We start from the raw sequence: 23606 nt of genomic DNA on the forward strand, positions 1-23606 counted from the left end.
TGGTTTCTAAAATAAGCCCAAGTCTCAGCAGCTGCGAGAGGCGTTTGCTGTCAGAATTGGCCCCTGTGCAGACGGACTGGATACTGCAGGCGCTTGTTGTGCATTTTAAGCCTAAACATTCCCTCCCCTCCCCCCAGCTTTTTGCAGTTCAGCTCTTAGTTTTTAATAGTCCTTGTCATGATGGAAAGTGCCAGACTCCAGCTGTTCTTCCCAAACCTCTGGGAGAGGCCTGGTTACATCTAGTTCTCATAAATCTTGAATCCAGTTCTAGCAAGTCTTTAAGCCTGACCACTACGCTGCCTGGGCAGTCTGTGATTGAAAACAGGAGCAGATGAAGAGAAGAGGGAAGGGGGGAAATAGAGAAAAGACTTCACACTCGTAGGTTGTTTCAGAAAAAACCTCCAAGAAGCACAGCATACATGTCACACTGAGATGAGAGTCAGAATGCTCTCTACAGCCCCTGTGTCACCGTATAAACAACAAGGATGGTAGAGACAGATGGCTCACAAAAACTCTGGATTCACCTGCTTGCACAAGAAAGGTCTGGGAAAATGTTCTTGTGTCAGGAACTTTGAGAACCTGCACAAATGAGAAGCAGAGATCCTAAATCCCTCAAGGATCTTCAGCTGGGACAAACTGGTCTGGGCTCTGCATGTCTGATTTATGTCAGTTGTGGATTTGGCCTTCACGGTTGAAAAAGAGCAAAAGAGAAAAAGGAAAGAAAGGAAATGCAAAAATACACACTAGTTCAGGAAATAATGTACCCATTAGTGCAAGCACATGTCTTCCCCAGTGTTTGGTGAGGACTGAGAGAGTGCTTAACCACACAGAGCATCAAGGTCTCTGAACTGGGTCATTCCTTGAGCTGTGAAACCCTGGGCTGCCCTGTGGGACAAAGGCACTTGGCGTGCCCAGTGATGGGTTGGAGTCACCAGCACTGGTGGGGACCTGCAGCACAAAACACTTCAAAGCCCGTGGTGTTCTACAAGGTGAACATCCACATGGCCACTAGCTACTCATGGAGTCAGGCTTTTGTGTACCTGGGTGGCCACAAAGGCTGGAAGAAATCCTAAACCTGAGGGTTTCAGTGGTGAGGGAAAAAGAAATGTTTTCATACACAAGAGAAAACTGTGCCTTGGCCCAGAAATCACAGCTGGCCTGGACATGAGGTTCCAAGGTGTATCTTAGGGAGGAATCTTGCCTGAGGTGGGCAGAGGTTTGGGCTCTCATGGGAAATGATGGGTAGAACCCTTCCACATGCGTGTAACCTCTGACCTTTCCAACTACAGCACCATGAATACCAAGGCCACCTGGAGTGTCAAAGAACCTTCTGTCTTTTCATTCACCTCTGCAGGTGAATGAAGTCTTCAAAAGTTTAGTCCTGCTTCCACAGGAGACTGGGAGGCCCCTCTCTCTCTCTTTCTGTAAAGATACAACGCCAGAATGATTTTCTTGTGGGTTACCAAGGGCAAAAGGCTCCTTTTCAGATTCAAGAAGGAGCTTGTTAAATTTGTGCATGGAATTATGTTTTAAATCACTACATGGTGCTCTAAGAAGCTATTCCAGACCTCTGCAGTCTTTGCTGAAGACTTGTCAAGAGGCAAGAGATGATAAAGACCTTTCTACATGTCCTACCCTCCCCATGACTTGGAAGAGGTAAAAAGGAGCCTTACATTTGTTAGTTAGGAATAAGGTAGAAAATAGCCAGTGGACACTCTAGTAGATAAAATGTCCAGGGCAGGACTACACAGGCTTTCACAGAGTGGGAAGGATTGAAACCTTGGCCAAAATCATTATCATTATCATCATCATTCATGGAAACTTCTGCTGTTTGTGTCCACATGAGCAGCTTCACAAGAGAAGCCCACACACCCCACACCCCCAACCTTCTCTTAGCTACTAGACAGAGATCTCTTCCAGAAAATAACAGTGAGATTAGCCAGTAGCATTGAAACAGGCATGTGTTTGGATCATGGAACCAAATAACTTGGGACCAACGTGGAAGTCAAGTGCCACGTGATGGATGGATGGATAGGCAACAGCTTTTTAAGGGTCCTCATTTCAAGGGAGCATAAAAGCTTATTCCTGCAAGTACAGCTTCACCTCATCTGACTCCAGGGACACCTTTCCCTTGCCTTCAGTGACTCTTGGATGGGGCCTATCAGAAGCACAAGTTTCCACGGGTAAGCCACACACTTAAGCAGCCGCATATTTAAATACTTAGATGAGCCTCCTTCCTGGATTTCCCAACATCTGTGCTTCCTCGCCTTGGAAGCCATCCCCCCTCTTGGATCTGGACACTTGGAGCGTGCGGAAACGAACGGGAGCAGCTAAGGACAAAATTTCTGCTGTGAAGCAGAGCTGTTTGTAGTGATGTGGGAGAGCACCTGCGGGTGCAAGAGCCGCAGCCAGATGTAATTCCACTGTCGCTGCGTTAATTGGGGCATCCCTCCGTGGATCGTGGGGAAAATGGCAGGAGGGATGTTGGAAGCCCACATGATGAGATATAATGCCTTCTCCCTTTCTTCCTTCTGTCTGCAGCCTGTCCCAGGGCTGTCTTGCCCCCAGGCCCCCTGTGAAAGAGCCAGACTTATGCCAATGTGGACAGCTTTGCTGCATGACTCATTTATTACCACAGACACGTTTCCAGTGCTGTTATAGAGCTTATCTCCTCCTGTTATTTCCCAATATCAAATCACAGTAAGAAAACAGATTTCCCTTTGCTTAACACAGGTAGTATTACACCAGGGAGTGTTAATGGTTTAAGCAAAGATTTTTCCACCTACAGGCGAGTGACTGATAGTTTATCCATCTGCTGCATAAAAACCAATGCTTAAATCCCGGGTTTTAGTGGGTCATATCACCTGTGGTTTCAAAATAACTCTGAATTTTCCCCCAAAGTAAGATGCAAAATAATGAAAATTAGTACTTGGAAGTGAATTTTTTTTTTTTTTTCAGTTCAACAAACAACCGGGAGCCCATCACTTTTTCAAGTTAAATTGTCTTGAGTGATTCTGTCGTAGGTCAGAGGGAGGTCAGACAAGTTAGGCTTGGTCTTTTTCCTGCGTTGTCGTCTCTCAGCAGGAGGAGGAAGTGCACCTCAGCAGGTGTCATAAACACCAATTTCCCAAAATTTCATAATCATTTAGATCTAATTACAAGACACACATGGTTTTCGACTTTCCCCAGGAAGACTTTGGGGAGTGTCTACCACTCAACCAAATAAAAAGGAATTTGCAGTGATTTTGCTGCATTGGATGCATTTGCATTTTTAATCCAGGAAATTCAGGTTAATTCCAGAAACTTATTTTAACAGGCTGTGTTACAGGCTCCAGGTCAATTCACTTACTGCAGCATCAGAGAGACAGGGAGGGAAATGACTTTTGCACTTTGGTTCAGTGAGTCCATCAGGAAAAGAGACACTAATAAACTAAGTTTGGGACAGAGTGGACATTTGTGCTGCTGCCTCCATCTCTGCGTCCTACTACAGAAATTCCCCTACTCAGTAGCAATTTGACCCAAAGCTAAAAGGCTGAGAGTAACCACAGTGGTGCCAGATTTGTGTTCTCAGTTCCTTTTAAGAAGGTAAAGGATGTTGTGAGCCAAAGGAACCTGTTTGTTCTGGAGGCTGGCAAAACCGATGCAAGTGATGGTGGCATTTTTAACAACAAGTATCTCACAGGAGACTCCTCATGTCATTGCCTGAGCTGTTTATGGACTTCAGGGGTGACTAAGATTAGGTCACTTACTTTAAAACCCCGTTTTAGATGTTGACTGTCAGTGTTTGTCTCTTTTCACTCCACTCTCCAGAGCTGCAGCCCTGGGCTGGTGTCATCTCTCCCTCTGAAGGCCACACTGAGGTGTTTGTCCTGAGGGACCTCCTCCCTCTCTTCTTCAGCCCAAGGGACAATTCACTGCCTGTGACCCTCAGGTGGGTGCTGGTATCTAAAGCTTTTCTCACTAGTAAGGAGCAATCTGCTTTAATGGAGGGGCACAGAACAGGGACACCCAAGGTGAGGTTAACCATGATTTACTTCATCTCTGGTGGCCCTTCAGAGGGAGCTAAGCCACCACAGAGAGGAAACATGCTAATATGGATACTGCAGTTATCCTTATCTCAGCTTTCTGTCACTGCTGATCATTAAATTATGTCACAGCCCGTCACAGACAGTCCTTCTATATACCCACAGTTCTATTAATAAAACTTCTGCAGCAGTAAATCCCCGGGCCTGACTGCAGACTGTCAGTACCTTCCTTGATTTATTCTCCATTTACCCACCATTTGCTTCATGGATGAAGTGGCCTCTTGTTTTACTCCCTTTGTGACCCCTCAGTGATAGCAGTGACAACCTCTGAGGGAAGGCACTGAGGCCCCCCATGGTTTGTGGCTGTGACTCTTTGCCAGGAGAAAAAAAAAATTAAAAAAAAAATCCTCATTTGGAGATGCCCAAATGCAGGACACCCCAGAGAAAGGCAGAACGAGGGGCACAGGACCACTGGATGCTGCTGATGGGATGAGAGGACACAGCCTCAAGCTGTGCCGAGGGAGGTTCGGGTTGGACATCAGGAAGAACTTCTTCAGAGAAAGGGTGGTCAGGCATTGGAATGTGTTGCCCAGGGAGGTGGTGGAGGCCCCATCCCTAGAGATGTCCAAGGCACTCAGTGTTCTGGTCTGGTTGACAAAGTGTTGATGGGTCAAAAGGCTGGACTCAATGAACTTGGAGGTCTTTTCCAACTTTAATGATTCTATGAAGCTTTATGAAAATAAAATATTCTATGAAATCATAAAATATTCTATAATAAAATAGTCTTTGAACCTTTATTCTATGAAACTATAAAGAGTCTATGAAACTTTAATGACTGTACAATTAAAGGGACCGTGGAAAGCTAAAGAGAATTTACAGAGAGAGAGTTCTGGCCAGGAAGGGACTCAACCCCAAAGCACCAGCCGTGCATCCTGGGGCACCAGGCTTCAGAAGAAGAACTGGGCAAGCAGAAGGCTGCTGACATGTAGTTTGGGATCCTGTTCATAGCAAAGCAGAATGGCCCCACTTTCTTCGGTTCACAACTGACTTGTCCTGTGGTGGGGGAAAGCTTAATAGCCTGTCTTGGCCTGGACAATACTTACACTCATTTTCTGGACTCCAGAGGGATTGTGGTTGGCCTGTATCAGCCCCAAACACACTTTGATTCATTCTATTTCCTGGATTCCTAAAGGGATCCTTTTTTTGGCCTGTTTTGGCCCCAAGCCCTGTTTGATTCACTTATTTCCTAGACTCCCAGGGGAGTGTGGTTGGCCTGCTTTGGCCCTGTCTTGCTGTCACTTTTCCACGCTGGTATGCAATGCATCTGCACGCTTTAGATTTCTTCACTGCTTGTGCTTTCACTGTGGGTCAAGTCTGGATGTATTTTGCAATATTTCGGGAAAGATAAATACACTTGGTCTGTGTTCATACATTCACCTTGCTATGACTTTCCTACAGCCTTTCCCTGCCTTGTCTTTCCCCACATGCTTGCATGGCAAGAACCACTATGGCCACAGCATGGCCAGCCTGGAGAAGGGGTGTTCCCTGTGGGATTTGCAGCAGGGAGCACCCCAAGAGAGGAAGGGAAGGACCCAAAGCAGGGGGAAGGTGGAGAACAGCTGCCACCTACATGGCTACTGTCCCCGCCAAGGTGATTTTATGGTTGTGCACCTTGCCACTGAGCCTGCCAGACTGCTTTCCCACCACGAGAGCAGGAAAAAACAGCTGTGAGGACAAGTCTCTGGTCGTGCCATTCCTGGGAGCAGGGCTGCCTGATGCACTGGGCAACCCAAGGCGTGGCTCTGTCACCATCTCATGGGTGACCTGGCATTGCACAGCCATCCCTCCACAGCCATGAACTAGGGAGCTACCACGACTGATGGCCCCTGCTCAGCACACACGGAGCACGAGCATAAAGCACAACCCACCACTCCTACTCTGGCACCACTGATGTTCTGTGCTACTTTATACAGAACATCTCTGTTACTTTACAGGAATGACCATGGACAGGTCCCTGCCCGGTCTCTGTTGTGATGGAGCAGCACACAAAATTCCCCTCCACAGAATCACAACCCTGATGTACTGGCAGGAAGCTGGTATGCAGATGGCCTCCTCTTCTTGGAGAAACTGTGCAAGGAAAAAGTCCTCAATGCTGTCTTTAATAAAAAAGGGGGTTGTCTGATGATGCCATTTTCCTCTGCCACAACGAGCTCCGTGGTGACTTCCCAGTCCCAAGCCAGCCTGTCACTGGAAATAGGGGCAGAACAAGCTGAAGAGGTGATGGCTATGGCTGTCCTTCTACCTCCTTTCCCTCCTACCTCTTCTTGGACACCTCTCCATCCAGCTCTCAGTCCACATCTGCTCACTCTGAACCTCAGCTTGTACCAGTTTCCCTTGTCCTGGCAGAGCACACAGGAGCTGCCAGCAGACAGGACTGTGAGCACTGAGAGAAAAAACAGCTGGAAGTCTGGTTTCCCAGCCAGAAGTCCAGCTCTCCTTTGGAGAGCCTGTGATGGTGTCCAGTGCTGACAACTATAACTCTGTAATAACCCTTTGCTCTTTGCTCCTGAAATTTCAAAGGAACTTGTCGGAATACATATAGGTTTGTCCCCCATTAAGTTCCTAAAGTGTAAAGCTGCCTGGGGCAGAGTCCCAGGCCAAAGCTGTGCCCTCCAGAGCACACTTGAGAATAAAGTCTCACTTTCAGTAACAAGCATATTGCACCAGAACTGCAATAACAGGCCTACTTTATTTCTTTTATAATTTACAAATATCACCACAGAAAAAACTCATTCCATACCCCACCAGAACAGCACTGCTTTCCATATAGACTGTTTAGAGATAAATGTTTCAGCACAGAATTTATTGTTTACAGAACTTACTCATTTACTGCACAACTCCTTTTTATCAAGATCTCATTTCAGAGCCTAAGCAAGAAAGAAATCCAATAAATTCAAGAGCCTGTTAATGCTGTGAGGAGAAGGCAGCTCTTTATTGAGTGAGCAAGTTTCATTGTCCAATTGTCCCAGGAAATTTAAAGCAGAATGTGTTTTTGACAGCTTCGTTAATGGGACGTGGGTTTTTTTTCCCTTGCCAGAAATTCAGGCATAATTGAGACATAGTGTTGAACTTCAAATGTTTCCCTGAGTCTTGAATAGAGGACTTGATGAAGCATGTAATATGGCATAACCTCCCAATTATTCACACGCTTAGATAACTATAATCACACAACTCCTATCACAGCCAGGAGCTTATTCTAGGCAGATATTGGCAGGGGCTAATGGACAGCATATTGCAAGGGCAAAGAGGGTTTGGAAGGAAATATTAATCAGAATTTGGTAGCAAAGTCATCAATCACAGCTTAACAAAGCTGTCACTCACCGCTGCAGCCCCAGGACCTCCATCAACTTAGAGTTCAGCTCAGCAGCCTCCAAGAAGAGAACTCAGCAAGGAAGAATTGCGTTGCTTCAGTGTGACTGTCCCCAGGACACCCGGCCCTTCGCAGCGTGGCTTCTCCAGCAAGAGAATTCATCACAGGAACTGGGGCGTGTATTTTTTCAGTCAAATAACATCGCTATTTATTATCACTATTTGATGTTTTCTTGCTCTGGGCTTGGGAAATGCAACTGCACTCTGCTATTGGAAGTGGTTCTGGCCGGGAGATTTCCCAAGTGCTTGCTGAGACACCCATAGCAAATTGTGACATGTGAGAAATGTACACCAGGAGCACAGTGAGCAGATGACAGGCTGTGATTATTCCCATTTCCCAGGGGCTCATTAGATCTTGTCTGCGATGCAGTGTCTAGACTTGGGTTCCCCAGTACAAAGGAAATGCTGATAAACTGGGCTGAGTTTAGGAGTTGGCCACCAAGATGGACCAGAACATGCCCTATAAGGAGATGCAGAAGGATCAGACCTTGTTCAGCCTGAGAAGTGAAAGTTCAAAAGGGGACTTAATACCAGCCAGGAATTCAGAGAGTGAAAAACTGGAGGTTTTCTAGATGTGACTGGAAAAATCCTGAGCAAACTAATCTGACTTCAATGCTGACTCTGTCCAAGCCACAGACCTGATGAGACCCTCCCAGGCTGAAGTTCTGTAGTTCCATGGCTGAAGGAAAAATATATAAAAGGCTGCTACAAAGGAAAAAGAAATGCTATATTCTCCCTGCTTTCAGGGGATAGAACATGGGCCAAGTATTCAAATAGCAGCAAGGAAATCTGGGATCAGGACACTCCACACCCTTGCCCAAGAGCTGGCTGGGAAGTTGCACCATGTCCTGTGTTCATGGGCTCCAGAGCATCTGGGAGGGCTGTTGCCTTTGCCCAGGTGCCTTTCTCAGTTTCTTCAGACAAGCCTCTCATCCTAGATTAAAGCCAGCCAGCACTAGTCCTGGACAAGAGCAATTCTCCTGAGAGAGGATGTTTTATCCTTTGCTGCAAACATTTTGTGCAAAGTCCAACCTTCTTTCCAAATGAGGCTTTCTGATCACCTGCTCTTCTGTTTTTAGATCCTAAAGTCAAAAGTGTTACCTAAGTCCACTCTCCATTTTGTCACATGTGCCATGTTTTGTACCCACCATCCTCTCAATTTCATTCGTGAGGGGGTAACTCTGTCCAGCCTCTCCCCCAGGGCACAGCTGCAAAGCAGTGCAGGAGTGGGGCTTTTCTTTCATCCTCCAGAGCTGGCTTGAATCTGCACTCTGTGCACTGAAGGGCAGGAGGTGAGAGATCTTTGAGTGCCTAAGGAATGAGAGAGCCACTGTAAATGAGTTCCTGAAGACTCAAACTTTCTGTGCCCTCCTTGTATCGTCCTGTGTTGACTAAGGCACTGCTTTTTGACAGCTCTGGAGCACATGGAAACCTTGATCCACCCAACACATTATGTTGAAAAACTTCATGCTTTGGGTGCATAAAGTTTTCCACATAAACAGGTGGGAGTCTGGCATGGCCAACATGATTCAAGGCCAGTGCGTGGTGTTTTTTAACTGCGTGGAAAACTTTGGGTGCTGGCTGTCTTGTGAGGGGTCAAGTGAGTCATTATTTTCATTGGCTTTCTCCTGGCCAGGGTGTCCCTAAGAGGTTTGTATGAGGTCCCCCTCGTTCCTCTGGCAGACCTGCAAGACACCAAAACTCCCTCCTGATGCTGCTGTGCAAAGATGATGAGGGACAATTCCAGGGGAGGGGGTGACTCCAGCAGTCATCTCTGTGTGCACTCACAGGAGCAGAAAATTTGCCATCATGGTTGGTTTGCTCTGTCACCAAATTGCCAAGATATGGTGTCACCTATTCCTTAGAGACTACCCCCCTCAGTGGTACGCAGAGAAAACCATGAGGGTGGTGGGTCTGTGTCTGCCCTGGTTGGGGCTGAAGGGTGGCTTTGCAGAAGTGAGACATCGTTGCTGGCACACGGTGTGAAGCAAAAATACCCCATGGGGATTAGTCATATCCCGCCCCAGCCATGTGCCTTGTGTACTTCAGGATGTCCTCCCCCAAAAGGAAGTAAAATAAAAATCTCCCGAGAGGAGACTTCATATGTGCCATTTGCTTACAGGATGGACCAGTGACTTCAGGGCTTTCTCCAGTTGCTCCCTTCGTTTTGCTTGTACCTGTCAGCCTGTGATGGTGGGAAAGCTGCCTAAGGAAATCTGGAGACAGGGAGCCTGCAGTTGCTGACATTGCCATGAGGAAGAACCTTTTTTTGGCTGAGGTTTTGTGTTTAAATAGAAGAGGAACATCACATAATGAGGCCAAATCAGCTCCAGAAAAGGTGGGGACACTCGAAGGTGCTCCAGAGAGGAGCAATGTGGATATGGAACACATCACCCACAGGGAAAGGTGGAAAGGCTTTGGGTCATTTGCAAGCCCAGGTGCCTGAAGCTCTCTCTGGGGCTGCAGTGAGTGGTTTGAACACGGCCCAAAGCCTGCACTGTGCTGTGGTTGAACGGGTACTGGCAGGATGCCGGCTGGACGTGGAGCTGTCCTGGAGCCAAGACACACTCAGTGTGCCCAGAGAAGGATGCAGTGAAGGCTTCCCAGCCTGAGGCTTGCCAGTTTGTGTGGCCAGCAGCATCCAAGGGAGGGACCTGGTCATGATCCCATTCAGTTTCCTTGAACCTCCCCAGGCCAAAGGGCCAGATACCGCCGGCATCCAGGTCAAGCAGGGACAGCTTTTACCAGGAGCCAAAGCTCCTCCTTACACCTTCTTGAGTGGAAATGAGACTGTTCTCCCACCACACCCATGAGGGGAAGGGAGGGGACAGGGTGGGGAATCGTTACTTTAGTCATTAGCTGATGGGGAATTTACCAAGGAAGACTGACCTCAAAATCCCACGGCCTTCTCCTTGTAGAAGTAGCCAGTGTGAGGAAAATGTCACGTACTCCTGGACTGTGACTGAGAGGAGAAATCCCTCTGCTTTGGTGATTCTGCCAGGATGTGGCAGAAACTGTGTGAGAACACAGAGTATGTCCTCACTTCACTACACCTCTGAACTCCGTGGACTTTTTTGAGTTTTTCCCATGATCTACAGGCCATGGCTGCAGCCTCTCTATGGCTAATGGACCAAAATCATCTCACCTGTGGAAAGAACCCAAACCTGGGCAGGAGGCTGCATCACAACCTCAGCGGTGCAGAAGGAGACTGCTGGCAAACACATTTTGGGAATGATCCCCTCTGTTTCCACAATAAGCATTAGACCATTTTACCATATATTTATCCTTGCAAATGATGTTCACATGTACTTCTTCTTAGAACTTACTTTGGGCCTGAAGAATTTCCCATCCTAAGCTTTTTTTGTTCTGTGCTTTACAGGTGGTGGCTCTGGAAAGCCCTTTTGCTCACGTGGTGGCAGACTGAGATCACGTCCCACCCAACCTGCAGCACGAGCCACCAATGCCCAATGTTCCTTCTGTTTGTTGACATATCCCACGGAGGTCACATGAGTGGTTCCCACACTGTTGTTGTTCCAGGGCTTATGATGGAGTACAACATTACGTGAAACCTGGGCTGTTTATTTAAACAGAGAGGGTCCAATCAGGGTCACAACCTGATGTCGTGTTTCCCACCCTCTTGACGGAGCTGTGGGGACACCAGGGCCTTGTGTTTGGGATGCTTTCATATCCAACACAGTAGGCAGAGAGGGAAAGCTGATTTGGGGGGCATTATTTAGGAAGAACCCAGTCAAGCCATTCTTCTTACATCAGGCCCATGTTGGGAAAATTTCTCCTGGTAGTATAAGTTGCAGATCAAGGCACTTAGATGGAGAAAGTGAGTGTGAAAAGCTATTAAAACCCTTTCAAAAGCTGTCATAAAAAGCCCTTGGCCAACTCTCTAGCCAACACAGACTGATCTGGGATCTTGGAGATCATGTATACAAGCTGATTTACCCCAAAGGAGTGTCTGCTTCATCTCCTGGCCCCAGCATTAAATGATGACTTTCCTTTTCCAGAGCACCCTCATAGGAAGCCTCGAGCCACACAAGACACATAAAAAAGGGGGCCAAGCATAGAATCATAGAATCATTTAGGTTGGAAAAGATCTTTAAGGTCACTGAATCCAACACTTAACCCAGTAGTTCCGAGCCCACCACTAAACCATGTCACTAACCACATCTTGCATGGCAAACTTGATCCCAAAGCAGAACATTTGCCCTTGGAATCAGGTGGGGGAAATTCACCAGGGTGGCTCTCCCACTGCAGGACAGGGCTCTGTGTCCCAGTGACAGAGAGGGTCCAGCTCCTCCTTGGGTGACCCTACCACTGCATCCAACCCATACCTGTGCCCTGACACACTCCAGGGACAAGGAAGACCTTCCAAGAGGCACCACAACAGGAGGCATAGAAAAAATCCTTCCCTGTGAGGGTGGGGAGGCCCTGGCACAGGGTGCCCAGAGAAGCTGTGGCTGCCCCATCCCTGGAAGTGTTCAAGGCGAGGTTGGACAGGGCTTGGAGCAACCGAATCTAGTAGAAGATGTCCCTGCACATGGCAGGAGGGTGGAACTGAATGAGCTTTAAGGTCCCTTCCCACCCAAACCACTCTAGGATTCTGTGATTCTATGTCCAAGAGAAGGAAATGTTCATCAGCAGGTGGACAAGGGCTGGTGGACCTCAGGAGCTCCTTTCTGGGGCTCTGCCCTGGGTGTGCTTGAGCTTGACTCTGGTCTGTGTCTCCCTCACCCCTTGCCCTGCTGTGGCTGTTTTTGGAGCAGCCTTTCTCTCGCTGAGTGTTTGTACAGTGACTTGCATAACTGGATGATGATGATTTTAGCTCGGGGCTTTCAGTCCCATGATAAAGCCCGTAGTAATCGAATGCAGCAAACACTGTGACAGAAACCAAACAGGAGCGTGAAAAAGAAAGCTGCCCCTTCAAGGAAAGGAAGGAAAAGCCTCCCGATTTTCTTGTCATAATGAAGTTTGTCCTGAATTCACTTTACCAGAGAGGAAAGGCAGGGAAGGGTGACCTGTTAGCAGAGGTTGCATTACAGGCTCACATAACGGGGGGGGGGAGAACACGCTGCTTTGTGTGTGTCTGGGTTTAACAACCAAATAAAGCAAAGATTTCTTTAAAGATACCAAGCCCAAGTCCACCACAGCTGGGAAGCACACATGAGCAATAGCTTTCACATGCTAACAAATAAAAGATCCTTGCAAAACAGATGCTGAGGTTTGTGGGGCTGGCACAGGCTCGCTGCTGGCAGGGAGTTAACTCACAGAAAGCTGAAAGGTTCAGGGATGGAAGAGTATCCAGAGACTGTTCATAAACACAGCTGAGGGCCAGCAACCTGCTTTATACCCTGCCCGAGCTGCACTGCCGGAGTCATTCCTTGCAGGGTTTCTGCAAGAGAGAAGGCAGATATGCAATTCTTCTGCAGCCCACGCTCTAGAGAAATAATTAAACAGTTTTTCTTAACCTCTTGAACTTTTCATTTATTATTGCCATCCATTATGTCTACCTTCTCAAATAGCAGGATCCTGAAAGCCAGCTCCAGAGGTCAAGGGTTTATTGTTTAATGGAGATAGAACATTCTGTAAATTGCACAAAGTCACAATGTTTAGAAGAGAAGCTTCTGGTGTACTGAATCTTTTCAATTTAACAAACAGTGAGCTTTGACATATGTTCTTCCTCCATAGCAGGAAATTTGGGATAAGTGCAGTACTGGCATGGACATGTTACCAAATCCTTCCTGTAAACCAAATGACATCTGCATTCAAATAAAAACATTCCTTGCACCAAATACCAGGAAATACTAAAAGTATCACTATTCTTCTAAGGTCATGCTAAAATGAAGTTTTTGGCTTTTAGAACACAAAGTAAGTTTGTGCAGGGCCAAGACGTTTTGTTCAACACACATTTGCTGTTACAAATCCCAAGAGATGTCCTTCTGGGTCAAATATGTGCATGTGTCTGTAGAATTTTGCAAGCATTTAATCTTCTTCATATGAAAAAAGAATAAATATTTTAGGAGCGTGGACTTACATTAACAAATATTGCTGTTGCCTTTGTTTTTACTAGTGCTCTGCTTTTCAAAGGCAGAAAAAGGATTTGCTTAAAACAAAGCAAACATCCTCAAAATGCACCATGCCAAAATAATCAAGGGAATAAATACCTGGGATTTACAAAATATGAATATTCTTCGGTAAATAAACTGAAGGAAGAGCAGGCAGGGGGAGGACGCTGCTGTAGTGATGGGGAGGGAGTGCTGAGTGTAAACACTTTCATCTCATAGATGGCAAATCAAGAACATTTAAAGAAAATAAATGTATGCAGAGCAGATTCTTCCTTCTCATGTTACTTTCGGGGGATTTTACTGCTGATAGTTAACGCCACATAAAACCTTTCGAATATTATGCCAGCAGATGAAAAACTACAATGGCAGAAACAGTTTCCCATGGATAATTAGCATAAGTATCTGCTTAAAGCTGAGTAATTTGTTCACTGTACAGGATGTACTTCAGCAGTTTTATGAGCAAAAAAAAAAAAAAAAACAAACACGGGGAATGTTTTGAATGACTTACATTTGAAACAGCACAGGCAGATACCAGGCACTTTTCAGTGACTGCCACACAAAAAAAAAAGTCTGCTCTGAGTGACTGAGAGTCTGTTCCCACCGAGCTCGGGGCCAGACGTCCCTGGGAGGCTTCACCCAGACACATCCCTGCAGCTTCCCACTCAAAGGAACGTTTCCACTTAATGGGAGGACTGGAGGATCCAGACATTGGAAGTGGAAAAAGAAAATTGAAATTAAAAAGAGAATGAGAGGACAAAAATGAAAACGGAGGGGGGAAAAAAACATAAAAATACAGATCAGCGGGTTTCCAATGTCCTTTGAAGAAAAATGCACCATTTCAAAAATGGTGACCTTGTCCAAAAGTTACTCAGAAAAAAAGGTAATTTCTTTTACCAGATACCATGTTTGACACCTGTGGCTTGAGGAAGCACCTGGGAAGGTGGCACTGGCTCAGGGGAAGGTCCAGCAGGGTCCCCATGTGTATGTCATTCCCACCTTCAGCACTCAAAAAGGCTTCCTTTAGTCTTCCTTGGTGCATCTTTCTCTTCAGGATTGGAAGATGGGGTTTGTGTGGTCTGTGTTTCCAGAGCTGTGGCATCTCCAACCTCTCCTGCTCCTGCTAAGGCAAAAGGAGTGTGATGAGCAAAAGTACCCCATGGGAACAAGCTGAAGGGGAGGTGGTGGTGGGTGGTCCTGTAAACCTAATGCAATCCTAGACCTGGAAAAGACCCTGAAAAGGATATGATGATTAAATTGTGGGTGGAAGCCAACCCACCCTTGCAGCCCTCAGGAGGGCAGTACAGCTGAGAAGACACATATATTCAGATTTTAATGGAGACCCCAACCCACTAAGAAAGTTGCTTGTTTCAATCAGATTCCCCACCTGGACTTCAACTTGTCTGTGATGCCTCCAGGTTCAGCTGAACTTCCTGTGAGTGATATCCATGCCCTGGAGTTCCCTTCCCAGACAGGGCACCAGCAATTCCACAGCATCTAAAGAGAGCTGGAGCAATCAGAGACATACATACCTTGATCTCCTCCAGTATGCATTAATTTATACTGGCCCCAACTGGTGCTGAACTCATGGGGACCTTTATGTTCTTCTGATACCTGTGCACATCTGGGCTGTAATCCCCATGGTCTTCATCCTGGACACTGTAACAAGACCTGAGGGAGGGGAACTGCATGTGCACAAATAGAAAAAAAAAAAGTCGCTTCTGTTCTTTCTCAAGGTTATCTTTTTGTTCTATCTCTAATTACTTTATTTCTTAATATTTTTTTGTGTTGTTACAATCCAAGCAGTGGAAAGGGAAACTAGAAAGTCTCTATTACCAACTAGAAATGACTCATGTAGGCAGTATGACTGCTCTGCTCCACTGTGTGAGTTGCAATGGCCTATTATTCTTTTGATTGATAAGGATACAGAATCAGAGAATATGCTGAGTTGGAAGGGGCCCACAAAGATCATCGAGTTCAGCTCCTGGCCCTGCACAGAACCATCCCCAAGAGTCACACCATGTGCCCCAGAGGATCCTCTAAACACTCCTTGAGCTCTGGCAGCCTTGGGGCCATGCTCACTGCCCTGGGGAGCCTGTTCAGTGCCCTCTGGGGGAGGAGCCTTTTCCTGATATCCAACCTAAACCTCCCCTGAAACAGCTTCAGGCCATTCCCTCGAGCCCTGTCACTGGAGGTGTCATCTGATCAAGGTACAGCCAGGCTGGGAACACTCAAGGATGGATCTGAGCTCAGCAGTGGCCGCTCACCTGTTTGCAAATCCCCCTGGTGCCCCAGTCTGCCCAGACACCTCAGGGATCCTGACACCTTGCTGGTTTTACTCCATTTTTATCCCAACAGAAGTCTCCCCCCAGCCTGGATGCAGCCTGGGCTGGCCCCACACAGCTGCCCACGTGCTCCAGCCTTGATGGAGCAGCTCAGCCAGTGGCAGCTTGCAGGGAAACCCCCCATCCCGGTTGCAATCTCGAGGTACTGCCGGAGGCAATATCTCCCTGCTGAGTTAAACCCCAGCACTGGGCTGCAGCTTTCCTTCCAGGCGAGAGCTTGGAGCTGCTATTCAGACCTTATATTTAGAAAAATGTGGGAAAAGAGCTAGATCCATTTCAGGGTTTGTATTTTTGTTGGCAGGATATCTGGTATCATTACGGAGAGCAAACCCAGGGTTTTTCTTTTTTTTCTTTTTTTTTTTTTTTTTCAAAGTATGCATTTTCTTGCCAGAAACATATAGAAGAAGTGGGATCTGATGAGGGGAACTTGTGGGTGAGATGCCTGAGGGAACAGCAAAATTATTTCATCATCACATCTCCTGCATGCACAGATGTGTGGGTCCCAGTGCTGGGAGGACTCCAGATGTCTCCTCCTCCATCCTCCTGCCCCATGGCAGAGCCAGCTCAGCCTGGTGATGGAGACACAGCATCCTCCTCAGGTGCTCCCATCCTGACTTTGTTATCACCTCTGTTAGAAAGTTTCTTGAGTTTGCTGCAAGATACACCCAGGATTGCTTTTCCTGCCAACAACAGATGCAGGGGACAGATTATTCCCTCCCTTTGCTGCCATGTGTGAGCCCAGGGAGTTAAACAGCATGATAGGAAGCTCCTGAAGGATTTGCAGAGCAAGCCAGGTTAGCCTGAACACTTAGAGCGGGACGGTGAGGCGTGATTCATCTTGAGCACTCATTTTTGCAGCAGTCTGGTATTTAATACATTAATAATGTCACCCAACAGCACATTTAAGGACAAAAACCCTGGCAGGAGCTGTGACATACGTACTGTGGCAGACAGACTTGCGTGTCACCATTTAAAAGCCTGCGGGACATCTGCTTTGCCAGAAGTCGTGGCAGGGCTCTTGCAGATGGGTCAGCGGACGGCGGGGATGGAAAAACACAATGATCATGGGAAAACGACACCCGCCCTTTTCCAGTCGTTGAGAATTAGCAAAATCACCACCAAAATGCTGCACCACGGGCTTAAAAAGCAGACAGGGATCCTTTGGGAAAAGCCAGCTTGCCTCCAGCAACAGGGACTCGTCATGTGCTGCCCACTGAGCTGTCAAGTTAAGGGCTTGTCCTGCTATCGCTCAGCCCTCAGAAGGTCAACGAGTGGCTTTGCTTATCGCCCAGAGGCACTTTACTCTGGTTAATTGGCACCCCTGGTGACAGGGCGGATTGATGGCCTCCCATCAGACCTTCCATGGCCAGCCCAGAAGGACACAAAGCTTCTCCTCACCCTTGACTGCCTGCCTTTCACAGTGTTTCCCATGGAAATAGGAGACACAAGGAAGGGCTCACTCGTGGGAGTGGGTGGCTGTGATGGCACTAATGTCAAGGCAGACTACAGAGAGAGGAGGGTGGGAGAGCAGCCTCAGACTTGTCCATTCATGTGTCCATCCCTGGATGTCACTGTGCTGACTGGACATGGGACACGATGCCTTGTCCTGACCCTGTAATGCTGTGACAGGGGTGAGGCACCACCAGGACAGTATTTGTTCCTTTTAGACAGAGCTTTCCTCACTTGAAGGCAGCTCAAGTGCCTCCATGTGGAGCACAGGTGGGCTAAGGTGGCCTCCAAAATGATGGTGACCATATCTCCAGGCCTGATGCCTTTCTCGTGCAGCACTGAGAGATGTTGGGACCAGAAGAAGACATCAAAGCAATGTCTCCCAACCTCACTATCCCACTTGCATCCCCTGTCATGATGAAGGACAGGCTCCTCTGGACACTTTACTTCTCCAGAGAAAGCTTCTTAGAAAGAGGTTCCATAAAAAAGACCAGATATTACCTTTTAGCTCCCTATTGGCTCTAATCTCTTCTTTGAACCCAACTCTACTCTACCTGTATTTGGCTCCTCTTGGGTGGTCCTTGGGGAAGGCTCAGCTACTTCTAACCTCTTTTTGACTTCTCAAGACTCATGCCTGATCGCACGTGCCTGCCTCCTTCCATGGTAGGAGGAAAACAAGCCATCACCCTTCCCAGGGCTGGGAGCAGGTTTCTGCAATAGGAGCTTAGTAGGAGCTGTGCTATACTGTGACACCTTTGGGATGGGCAATTCCAACAGCCTAAAGGGTTCTTCTTGCCCTCAAAAATCCAGATTTCTCATGTATGCCTGAAGCTCTCCCTTGTTTTCACAAACATCTTCGTTTTTGCATTATCAAAACCCATTGTTTGGTAGAGCTGTAACTTGTACCCGCTTGCCAAGAGCCCCCCAGACCTGCAGGGACTCATGGAGAAATCCCACATGGATTCACCTCTTGTGTGTTCACCCTTTCTTGCACAGCCATCACTTGGTGCACGAAACCCGTGACTCACAGCACACACATGGTGTCGGTGACCAGGATCCACCATGTGCATTGGCAAACTCCTGCAAAGCCAAAGTCAAGGTGTTGTTTTAAGCAAACAGAAAAGTTCAGGACATACCAGATTTCGTGCTGGAAACCAGAGCCGTATTCTTCAAAACTCTGACCCTTTGTTCAGACGCCCTTTGGAGACCTCCAGCAAATACCCCACTTGGACTTCCAGATGTTAGAAATTAATTTTATTTTTTAATTCTGTGCCACAAATCCTTAATTTTGGAATGTGCACTTTTTTCCTGTGCGGTCCCTGGCTCCTAGAGACTACAAATACATGTGAAATTGCAACAGACGTTGATAACAAAAGTTTGAGGGTAAACCAACAGCTTTTCAAAGCCTTCTCTAGATAATTTATCCTAGATTGGCAAGTAGCCACAAGCTCAGTGGTGGGGAAGGAGGCTGCTTTTGATTTAGCTGATGTTTAGGTGTGAATGAGAAGGAGAGATATGCGATTAATCACTGGAAGCAGGGAGATGGTATTATTTTGATTCATTCTTGACAAGTTTTCTAGGAATGCTGAACTCGAGTAGAAATGCATGGTGGACCCAGCTGTTCAAACAGTGTGATTAATTAAACTGATTCCATGTGAAAAACAACACTGGGTCTCACTCTCAAATTGCAAATCATTTTCAATATATTGGGGAAGGGCCAGCCGAGTTTTATTAATTGCTCTGGAGGTGATGAATCAGGGTTGTCTGCAGAGACCCACACAGGCGCACATTCCTGAGAACATACGTGGTGATGGACTCGTTTCACGGCTGCTCCCATCGGCAAGGGTTGCTTTCCCAGAGATGTTGCCATTTGCACACGAGGCAGGGGTGAAACCCTGGTGTACAAACTCCCCGGTGAGCCCTCTCCTCCCAGCCCTGCTCCGAGACACTTGCAAAAGTGCAACGCGCACTGGCAGAGCCGACGCTTGTGCTCCGACCGGCGCTAATAATAAAACCTCCTCTCCCGGCACACGTTTTCAGCTCATTCACCTGCCAAACCACGGCTCTCTCAAAATATCAGCACACCGAGAGAGGGCCTTGCAGTGTATGATTTGCCCAAGACCACACAGGAAGCCTGTGGCCAAGCTGGAAATCAAGCCCAAGGCTCCCAACTCCAAGATCGGGTCTCGGCCGCGGGCTTGAGGCCATCCTGGGACCCTTCCCCACGCAACGCTGGGGTAACACAGGCAGGGAGACGTGACTTTGACAAAAACACCTTGCCTGCACATATTTAAACCCAGCCCAGCGTTGGGATGCCCTTGCAGCAGGTGCTCAGTGGGACCTATGCACCCCCAGGTGAGTGTGCCGGGCACTCGGCCCCACGAAAAGGCCTGGAAAAATCCTGCCCTTCACTGAAGGCTTTTGATTTATATTTTCTCCGCCAGCTTGTCTGTTTTACTCATGCTGCTGACAAGGAGAGGGATATTTGATACGTGCTGAGGGGCAGATGTTGAGCGCTGCGGAGCAGCGCTCGCAGGAGGCAAAGCTGCTCCTCAGGTGTGAACCGTCTGATGGTCATAAAACGACTTACAGGGGGGTGGGAGGGAAAGGAATAGATTAATCTGCCCGGTGCTCACAGATGTGGAAAAATACCCTTGAAACAGCTCGACTGGATGTGTGTCACCACAGCTGCCACAGAGGGAGAGTGACAGCCCAGCAGCAAGTGCGCCGACACCTTTCAACTCCGCCAAACCCGCAGGGCACCCCACAATACCAGGCAGTGACCCTGTGCTAACTGGTTTCAAATGTAACGTTTGAAATACCTTGCAAATATACATCTGAGCCAAGGTTTCCACCCTGAGCCTGGTGGGGAGGCTCTGAAAGCTTATTGCAAGCACCTGTCTGGTCTTTAGAAGCACTGATCTCCTACTGAGGTCAACGAGGGGAATTAGAGAGGCTGGTGGCTGCAGCTCTTTCTGCAAAACCATGATCACGATCCCAAAATTTGCTACCCAGGGAGCCCTCTTCTGACCCCTCATGTTTGATCCCAGCAGGAGGAGTCATGTGCATTGAGATGTGTCCCAGACACCTCGCGTTGGTGGAGCCCGTGTGGCTCCAACCAGCCTTCCTCAGGGGCATGGCAGCGGGCTGACTCCTGCAAAATATTGCTTTGTCCACCCTCTTCGGACCTTTACAGGCTGCTGTTTCTCCAAAACAGCTGAGTGATAGTTAAAAAATGTTTGTGCTCTTTCCCCTCTCTATGAAAGGAACGGGAGTCTCCACGGACCCATTTATATTGCTGGCTCAACTGAAGTTAATAGGACTATTCCCCTTCTTCTCCACAGGGGCCACATTTTTCCCCTCGGGAGATCTGTAGGGCCATTTACTAATTTCACAGACATCTCAGCAATTCCCCCTTGTCAACCTGAGCTTCTTAGAAATGGAGAATGTGATCTCCCCTCTGTCTCCGGGTGATGTGACGCCCTTGCGTTCATGCTCGTGCTGCTCCAAACAACACATTTTCTGAGCACACTGTGTTTGTCTGAAAATACACCAGGAGGGCTGCCCAATTTGGAAATGACTTGAATTACAAAAAAAGCACAGCTGTCTTTAACAGCTCTTGAAGCTCATGCAACTAGTCTGCAATTTATTGACTAGGATTAGATGCTTATTGTCTATGACACTTTAAATACCATTACATTGAAGTTTATACAAGAAAGTCCAAGTTTTCAAACTGGAATCTTAGCAATAACAGCTGGACCATTTGTTTATATGATAGACAGAAAAGAATGACTTCTGTAATCTGTGTATTTGGCTTTAGGATTTTCTACGACATGGGGAGACAGAAACCTACCCCATCCCTAATTGGGGATTGTTAGACAGAGCTGAACAGCACCGCCTAATTTGTCCCTGATGTTAAGGCTGCAGCCAAAGCTGAGCTTGAGTCCTTCCCTCGTCCCCTCACACCTGACGGAGAAGCACTTGAAACCCTCTAGCCCACCTCTGACAGTCAGGGCTAAGTCTTCCGTCTCTCTCCCCCAGGCTGCTCACATTCCGCATTTTGTTTCTAGCATGAAAGACTTTGTTTTAAATCATAATAGTAACCAGGCTGTAATCACATTATAGCACACATGGAGAACTCGCAAAAAGTCATGTGCTTTGGATTTGACATTCTGATTTATGGTTGTGCGCTCCAGTTACACAGCTGCAATCTCATTTTCGACAAAGATGTTTTCTATTTTTCTATTACTCTGCTTCACCCTGTCTTTATGTCGAAGAAAATGAAAGCCACCAGGTGAAGCCAGCACAAGAGGACAAATGTTTGCATGTTCTGGATCAAAACCATGATCAAATATTTTATGCTCTCCTTTCATAAACAGCTTGCTATGGGCACATGTGGAGGGGGTGTAGATTCTTCATTTTGAGCCATTTGAAGTTCAACAAAAAAAAAAAAAAAAAAAAGGAAAAAAAATTCCAGACTTTTATTTATTCAGAAACTGGATCAGCCTCTGAAATTCACATCCCAGCCACTTGATCATGGTGACTTCACCGAAGAGGGAAGAAGCTTGCAGAATTACTCCTTAGGTATTTGAACAGGCTCTCTGCCTGCCGGGACCCAGTGCTGCTCATTGTCTGCTCCGCTGAGTGAATTTTACTCCTGGGCAAAGCCTGGCAAAGGTGGCAAAGCCCTGCTCTGCTCAGTTAAGAGCAGGCTGCAGTCATTAGCCCTTCCCTCTGTCAGTAACCCCTTCTCTTTCCATTCCTAGGAAGAGCAGTAGCATTCCAGCTTAATTAAAAAAGTGAGCACTTTTGCAGTAAATTGCATTAATGTTGGAAAGGGGCCAGAGCTTATGTTTTACATGAACCTCTCTTGTCTTTAGCGGAGTAAAGAAAAGAAAATGTCATCAACATTCTTTTCGCAATTTAAACACTGATGATCTATCTTTAGGGCTGATGTTGGCTGAGCATTACACGGAGCACGAAACCACCGCTGCGTCCCTTACCAGGGGTAAATTACGCGTTGCAAACTCATAAACCTGAAAGTGTGGCGTAAAATTTTACTCCGACCATCATTTTCAGTACGGCTTAGGAAGGGCCTAGATGGAAAACATATTTACAGTTGTTCTAGAGCATGTGTTAAAGAGCTGCAAACACACATCAGTGGAGCCTTGACCACGAATCCTCACTGCAAGAGGGCTTTGACTTGTAGACCCTTTGGGGCAAGTAGCCCCTTTGCCTCAACAATGAGTGATTTTATCTACTGCATAAATTATGTAGGCTCTAAATGAGGGAAGTTTTCATCTTCAGGGCAGTACTACTGCAAGTTAACAACTAAGCACAGAGCTGGGAGTCAGTGGAACTGAGCACTGAAATGAAGAGTCAGGGTGCTGAAAATGTTCCATGGAAGGAAGCTCCAGAAATGCTGTGTACATCAATGGTACCAGAATAAAAAAAATCACTCTTTTTTTTTCCTAGACCAGAGGTTCCCAGATCTCGGGGTCTCAATTCAACCACAGCCTTCAGCTGCTTCTGCAGTGACATCTATGAGTGGGAGCTGGGAGGAAACACTGCCCTGAGCCATGGTTTAGAAGGGTCCTTGGTGACAGTATCTGCTGCTCACAGTTTTCCATCAGCAGTAAGTTGTCTCTGGGGATAATGAGGCTTTTCAGCGCTCGACCTACTGGGTAGCAAGAAAATGAAGACTTCAAAACCCTTGGATTTTTCAGGTGAAAACTACGGACTGGAAGTCTCCCCTCTTGCTCCACAGAACTCTGGATGAAAAAAATCCAAAGTTTGAGAAAGAGAGAGTCATTTGTTTTTCGGTATTGACCAAGTCCCAATATTCTTGCTGTGGTGATAACATTGTTCTGTTGATTCTAAATATCTCTGCTATACGGTGCCTGAAATAGTCAGGCACACATCAGAGTGCAAGATCAGCTGCCTCGGAGCCAAACAGAGGAGGGCACCATCTGGACTTCTTTTTATCAAATATGTGGGATAATCTCAGAGGATCTCTGGGTTATCATGGGTGTTGGTCCCTCAGCAGAGTAAAGAGCAGAGCAAGTCAATGGGACTCTGTAACTCTTGTCTAAAGGAAGAAAGGCTGTGCCTGGCTGTGTGTGGCTGTCCGTGTCCCAGAACCAGCTCCACTTCTGTCCCTTAGACACCAAGGTGGACAGAGTAAGACTGAGCAGGAAGACTCAGGCAGAAAAGTCATAGCATTTATTTCTCCTGTGCTCACCCTCTGTTTCTGCCCTTAACACAGCCAGTCAAAATGTTTTTGACCT

The sequence above is a fragment of the Pipra filicauda genome, unplaced genomic scaffold (genome assembly GCF_003945595.2).
Source record: "Pipra filicauda isolate LSUMZ 115617 unplaced genomic scaffold, ASM394559v2 scaffold235_size1210477_pilon, whole genome shotgun sequence".
In the NCBI taxonomy this organism is placed as follows: Eukaryota; Metazoa; Chordata; class Aves; order Passeriformes; family Pipridae; genus Pipra; species Pipra filicauda.